Source organism: Parasteatoda tepidariorum, chromosome 7 (assembly GCF_043381705.1).
Source record: "Parasteatoda tepidariorum isolate YZ-2023 chromosome 7, CAS_Ptep_4.0, whole genome shotgun sequence".
NCBI lineage: Eukaryota > Metazoa > Arthropoda > Arachnida > Araneae > Theridiidae > Parasteatoda > Parasteatoda tepidariorum.
In genome coordinates, this window is record NC_092210.1 from 25853604 (window position 1) to 25861154 (window position 7551).

Genomic DNA, 7551 nt, shown 5'->3' on the forward strand with positions numbered 1-7551 from the left:
ATAGATCTCTATTTTAGTATTTTGTCGAAAGCGCTTTTTTTCACGAATTTATATATTACGAATTTATTTGACGATTTTTGATTTATATCACGAATTTATTTGTTTTATTATTGTTATTAGTTATTCATTGAAAAATGAGTCTCAGGCGTGCTGTTACGCTTTAAGATTTTAGACTATAGCACATTTCTAATAGGTTTAACGAATTACATGTCATTTATTTGAATTCAAATTTATTTTAATGACTTAGTATTTACTAAAAAGATGTAATTTTTTTTAAAGAAAAGTTGTTATATGGATTTGAATGATTGTTTTGAATTCTTCTGAATTTTGTGAATTTGAAATGTACCTAAGTTAGTAGCGAGCGAAGCGAGCTTGGTTTGCGAAGCAAACCATATAAGATTGGGGAGCAATTTTCGGGGGTTGGCGAGCGTTAGCGAGCAGGGGACGCAGACCACTAGTATTTTGTATTTTCTCTTTCATGTTATGAAGGATTCTGGAAAACTACGTTAATCAAAATACTTGAAGATATCCCACACTGTAAGAAATTATGTATCATAATACCAAAAATGGTGGCAACTTACTTAACAACAAAATGGTGTTCAACTGCATCAAGAATGTTCTAGTCTTGGCGAACAAAGAACACGCCAAGGTTCTAGTACACTACTTGGTGTGAAATAGCCGCCACCCTTATTTGCATTCAGTATCACTAAATTTTTTAATTGTAAAATACAATTTGCACATCAGAGACACTAAATGTATTTTTGGAATACAAAAGTAAAAATCATTGATTTAGTATGTTATTTACACTAATTCACAAAAGCAAAATGTTTTGGTTAATCAAATTTAAAAGTAGCATAGAAAGAATAAAAAGATAAACTCGAGCAAGGCGAAACAGAACGGAAGCTGATAGCAATTATGCATGCTAAAATCACTTAATACAGTTCATAAGAAAAAGAATACAAAATATTTAAATCTATAATAACGGAACTTTCTTCGATAGAAACGCGCAAAGCAGCAAAATTTTCATAAGAAAGAATAATTGAAGCAATAAAGAAAAAAGAAAACAATGGAAATAACAATACAACCTCCGAAGCTGACGTTTTCATGGGGTACCAGCTCAGGAAGTAATGAAAACAAAACCTTTTCTATTGAGAGAGCCAGACTAATGTCAAAAAATGCTCTCTCAGTACCCCGAGTTTTTTACAAAAGTCCAGGAAGAATACAAAAATACATAAAATCATGAGAATATAATACAAAAATGAGAATACAAAAATTCACAGTGGACTAGTCAAACAGCAAATTCATGAAACTAACTCAATGTAAAAGAAACATTTGAAATAAAAGAAAACAACGCCCCCTATTAATATGCGCAGTAGGAATATAAAAATTTATTGCTTCAATTAATACAGCTCAGTGAGACTTAAAAAATAAAATATAATTGTCCTTATCACACAATTAAAAACATGCATATTTATTGCCAGCAATCAAGATTTTCGGAAGGGAAAATAATTCTCGTTTTGCTCAAATGAGAAAGAAATTAGCAAAATTTTGTTCTATTATAGGTGTTTAGATTTGAATTACACCATGTAAGTCGTATATGAACGCGTGATTTAGTGGTAACCTTGAATAAAGTGCTCCGTTCACACAATTTTTTCGATTGTTCAAAATTATATTCGGAGAGAAATTACACCACAGTTTTTAAGTGCAGAAAAAAGACGTATGGCAACTTAAGATACCATTTTGGAGTAAAAACTTTTAAGATTTTAACTGTTTTCTTGTCAATTTCATACGTATAGAATATTTTTTCAAGTCAATGGGCCATCGGACTTTAATTGTTATATTTAAAATAGATTATTTATGCAGCTGGTAACATGGTAAACAACAATTTTGAAAATATGTTGATACAGTCAAATTTTTTAAATTTCTATTTTTTTAAGTTAAACTATTCCTTTTTTGGTTTATTCTTTTTGCATTATTTTGTTAGATGATAAAACAATAGAAACATACAAAAATATTGATTATTACTCAATATTAAGCAGAAATACTAGCAATACTCCTTAAGTGGGCGGGTTTATTTGATTCTCCCCTACGTAAAATAAATTTTACACATCATTTTTGAAGTTTGGAATGTTAAAATAACTTTTATCGCATGCACCTAATGATGATTTTAGACACATCCAGCTATGGTAGTAAGAATTATATTTTTCTCAATAATCCAGTACTAAAATAAAAATTATTCCTAGAAAATTTCACAAATTGAAAAAAAGTACTCCATACACAAAAAGAGAAGCTAGACTGCGAAAAAATTCAGTTTTTGAGTAAATATACTTTAAGATTGTATGTGTATAGGTGCATTTTGCAGAAACGAATGTATTTTTGTGCACACTACATTAATTAAATAAAAGAATAATGCATGAGATGTACGTAAAATATACTATTATTAAGTTTTGAGAAAGGCAACTCAAGTTTAAACTCTAGTTATGATTTCTCGAATCATATTTTGCTTATGAATATAGTGACAAAATGCTCCCGATCAAAATTAATTATTAATCGTTAAGATGATGGAGAAAAATATTATATTACTACCATATTTATTACTATTAATTGTTACTGGTGTTATAACTATTATATGCATACAATCTCAATAAAAGAGCAAATTCAATTAAGATTCATATTACACTCAGAGAGTTTTATGTCAAGCATATATCTAGATAGAGATAAAGCACAATGTTAAAAAAAAATTTAATGAAAAACGAAATGTGTAAAATTCAAAAAGACTGTATTCTTATAACTGTACTCACTAACTTAAAATGAACGAATGAAAATCATTCAACTATTTCACTCTTTCATCTAAAATAAAGGAGCCTTCTCACCTTGAGTGAAATATACTCGAGTGATTTTCAGTATTAACTTGAGTAGATCCTTTTCACTCAAACTGGAGTGATTTTCAATCGTGTTTGAGTGATTTTATGTATCACTTAACTGGGTCCTTTTAACTTGAATTTGCGTGAATTTCAATCATTTTTCACTCATAATTAGCATCGTTCAAGTGAATATATTTTAATCATACTATCAATATTTATTCTTTTTACTTGAATGTCATTTAAATCATATTTAAATTAAATTAATCCTTTTCACTGAATCTCTTAATGTCTATCATAAATAAGATAGGTTGACTCCGACCCATCCCAAGGGGGGGGGGTGTACGGAGATAAAAGTTAAATTATTACGTTAAAAAATTTCTCTTAAAACTAAAATTACAGTAAAATTTTGCCAAATGACAGTGGTGGTGAACAGTTAAAAGTGGATTAACTAAAACATTTGACAATTAAAAACATGTTTTAAAGGCAATGAAATCTAATAGAGCCGGTGTAAATGCCGAGAATTAAATGATTATAATAATAAGGAAACAAGAGATAAAAAAAAAATCTCAAAACTAAAATCAATGAGAGCTAAAAGTCTTAAGTGTAAATGTATAAAAGTGAAAGTCCGAATAGAAGTCGATGAAATCTAAAATCAAAAGTTGATAAAATTTCAAAGTGTAAGGCTAAAAGTTGATCAGTATAAATTAACGATGCCATGTTCTATTGTTGGTTCATGACTGGGGTCAGTTGATCTGGGGCTAAAATGTCCTCTAGGGTTTGCTTAATAATTTGAGTCACTATTTTCCTGCAGGTTAATAAAGCAAAGAATTGGTGTTCCTCTTCGTAGTTATTCATGTGGGTTCCACGAAGTGCCCGGAATCTTGGACAGTGCTTAATTAGATGCTTAATGTCCTGTCTCACTCCACAGTAATTGCATGAAGCTGATTTCCTGAAATATTTTTGTTGATAGATCCCGAACACGCCGTGGCCAGTAAGGAGCTGGTTTAAGTAAAAATTGGACTGCAGTCGCTTTATGTTAGGGTCTTTAAAAAATTTATAGCCTATCATAAATAGGCGGAAAATAAAAATATCTTTAACATGTGTAATAGAAATGATTTATCAGCATTCATTTCTTTTAAATTTCATCAATGGTTTGTTCGGTAATTAATAAGTTTTTTTTTATTTTTGAAACTAGTCAAACTAGTTTTGAAATAGTTAAAAAAGTGATAAAAAAGTGAAAACTGAGTAATCCATCTGCATTTAACAATATACCGAATATAATTGCAAGATAATACTCTTTAGAGATCGAAAGCTTCGTGACCGACGTAGGTGCAAAATGTTAAAGATTTTTAACTTTTTGTAATTAAACCAATTTTTATTAACAGTTTACATAATTTTTCATTCTATTTAGGTATTCAAATAGTAGTTAAAGTGACTTTATTAGTACGTCAAATCGTACTTAAATATTTCCATCCTAGTTCTTGGGAACATAGCTATGATAATTCTTCTACATTCCATTTTATTCGGATGGTAACTTTTCCAGTTATTATATTTATGAAAGGTTAGCTAAAATATACTTAGGATTATATTTTTACATATTGGCAAAAGCATAACGTCTTTTTAACAGGGTACCCACTCAATTTCAGAAAAAAATTCCCTAACTTTTTCAGGTAAATTACAACTAAAATCAATACCATATTTTATCTATATCATTCAATTTTTCACCAGAAAAACTTTATTATTTTATTTGTAATGGCAAATTTCTGCTTAAAAAATGCTTCATTAAATGAGTATGGGAACATTTCAGTTTGACTAAAATGTAAAATTTTAGCAACAAATAATTGTAATAGATTTAGAATTGTTTAACTCGATTCTCAATAACTAATTACTGTTACTGACAATTTTAAGACTGGCTATTTTCCAGGTATAAAATACGAATTATGCAGGATTTTGTGAAAGAAATTGCACCTTGCCCTGACTATTCCCTGACTTTTTTAAGCTAAAATAAAATTCCCTGACCATGTCAGGTTTTCCCGGTTTTAATCGTTCAATTGTTTAAATTCAATTATCATTAGTGATTAAATTAATATCGTTCAATTGTAATTTACAAATGAACTGAACTCAAATTAATTGTTAAAAAAAGATAATAACATCTTTGGTAATTTTTAACTTGCTTTTATATAACGTTATATGCATACGTAACACAACTCTTGAAGTCACATTAAGTTATCAATGATAATTATTGAAAATATGTAACTTTCATGTCAGCAAAATTATGCAGGTCTCAGCTTTTAATTCTTTACAATTTTATAAAATTTTTTTTCGAAGTGGAGCAGTCATCATTCTTGCAAAAAAAATTGGTGCATGAAAGCTATGATACAACAGCAAAGGGTTAGGACTTTTAACATAAAATGTGAGAATGCATTAGTGAATAAGACAATTTAATTACAGAAAAAAGAAGATATTTTATTGTATATGTCTTCTTATACATATATTCTTTATGTGTTGTTCACTCTAGATATTAGAATATTTTAGCTTTCCATAGTGCCTTTAGAAGCACCTTTTTCAGCTCATAGAGCATAAATTGAAGAAACGAGAAGAAAATAGAGCTTGATTTACTGTACATTACATTGAAAACAAATTGACTCTTAAACAAAAAGTCAATTGCTCTTATGGAGCAAGTGTCTACATCTGCATTCATTTTATCCAATATAAGAAAAAATTTGAAATCCTCTGTTTTCTTTTCTATTTCACAGATGAGCTCGCCAGTCAATTTTATTTAGCTTCTCATCAAAATTCACATTTTCTTGAAGAAAAAATCATTTATACATTATGTAGATATTTTTTAAAAATTAAATACTAATTTTGGTACATTCTTTTTCTTACAAACTGACAAATTAATGTTTTTTCCCCTTTTCGCACTGGTAAAATACAAACTGTTTAAGTTAAAAATTCGAAATACTTTCAATATCTTAAACATTTTTGTAAACTTGAAAAAGACTTTATAGCATATCTTTTATTCAAGAAATAAATTATAAAATAAAATTTATGTCATTATTAAAATTCAACAACCAAACAAGACAGTAAGACTGAAAAATGCATCTTATATACATCACATTATTTACTCCTTTCACTTTAGTATATAAAACACACTATTATTTATTTATTTATTTCTGTTTAACTCACTGAGCTCCCCCCCCCGTCACTGAGAGGGGAAAAAGATTATAATATGCCATAGAAATACACACATTTCAAAAAACTTGACTCCGTAATAAAAAATAAAAAAATGTCTTCCTTTTTATAGCTATAACTTTTAAAACATTCAGTAAAATTTTAAAAAAATTGTTTTAAAAATTTTTGCTTTAAAATTCGAAAAATAAATTGTTTAAAACCGTGCAAAACATAAGTAATTCAAGTTGATCTTTTATACAGGGCATGCGCGGAAAAAAACATTTAAAAACAATTTTCATGATTTTAGATGGAATCCTCTAAATATTTCAATTTAATGAGAAAGAGAGTACTCTTTGATTTGACAAAAATTCATTTATCATACAACAAATTTCAAAGTTAATTTTATCAACATTCAGGTCTTTTTCTTGATTCGCCTTGAATATAAAACCTTTTTCAGTTATCGAAATAAATTCAAAAAAGGAAGTCTCTGTTGTCTCAATCATATGTAGCATATGATTTAACCGTGGTGGTAACCCTTCGGTCACGAAATAATTTCATTTCTATGTATAGTCAAAATAAGATACTATTAACCCCTTGCACTCGAGAGGTGACTGTTAGTCACCACTGTCGCCTGTAAATTACCCACCACTCTAATTGTTAAATTTTTTTCATCTTAGTATTTAGTTGCCACTTCATTCAGTGATCTCCAGATATTATGAGGTAAGTTTGTGAAAACTTTTTCAAAATGTTAGTTGTTGCGTTCATTTTTTTGATTGTTTAAAAGGACTTCGAGTGCAAAGGGATAAAAACCTAGAGAAGTGGAGCATTTAAAGTTTCACTCCTTCACTTTTATACACTATCTACCAATAAGTATTTGGACACCTATGCAAATGACTATATCTGCGGTCCTGAGAGACGTCACGCCTTCCACCGGTATATGTCGTATAGGGAACAACATCGGCATTAGTCCCATGCAAGATGACACGCTGTTCGGAGCTCTCAGATTTCGAAAAAGGTATAATTTTCGGATAACACAAAAATGGCCGATCCTTAAGGGGAATATCTAGCAAGCTGAATTACCCAAAATCGACAGTGGCTTATGTAATTAAGAAGTGGAAGATGAGCGGTGAGTGTCGGAAACTGGGAGATAGAGACCGACTGGTGTTGTTCAGAGAAATTCGGAAGAACAGCACCAGCTGATGGCCCTCATACTCCTGGAGTTTCAATAAGCATGTATCCGGGAGTGTTGTTTCAATTAATGCCATCCGTAAGAAAGCATATCTGCCTGGTTTTCATGGTCGTGCTGCTGCCCATAAGCAATTGATCACGAAGTCCATCCGCACTGTGTGCAATTGTGGTGTAAAGCACATCGAAATGGGACCGTTGATCAGAGGAAAGCGATTCTTTGGAGCAATGAATCAAGGTTCACCCTCTTCACGTTCGTATGGCAGGGTCTGGCGTATGCCTGGAGAACGTCTCCTGTCAGAATGCATTGTACCAGCAGTCAAGTTCGGCG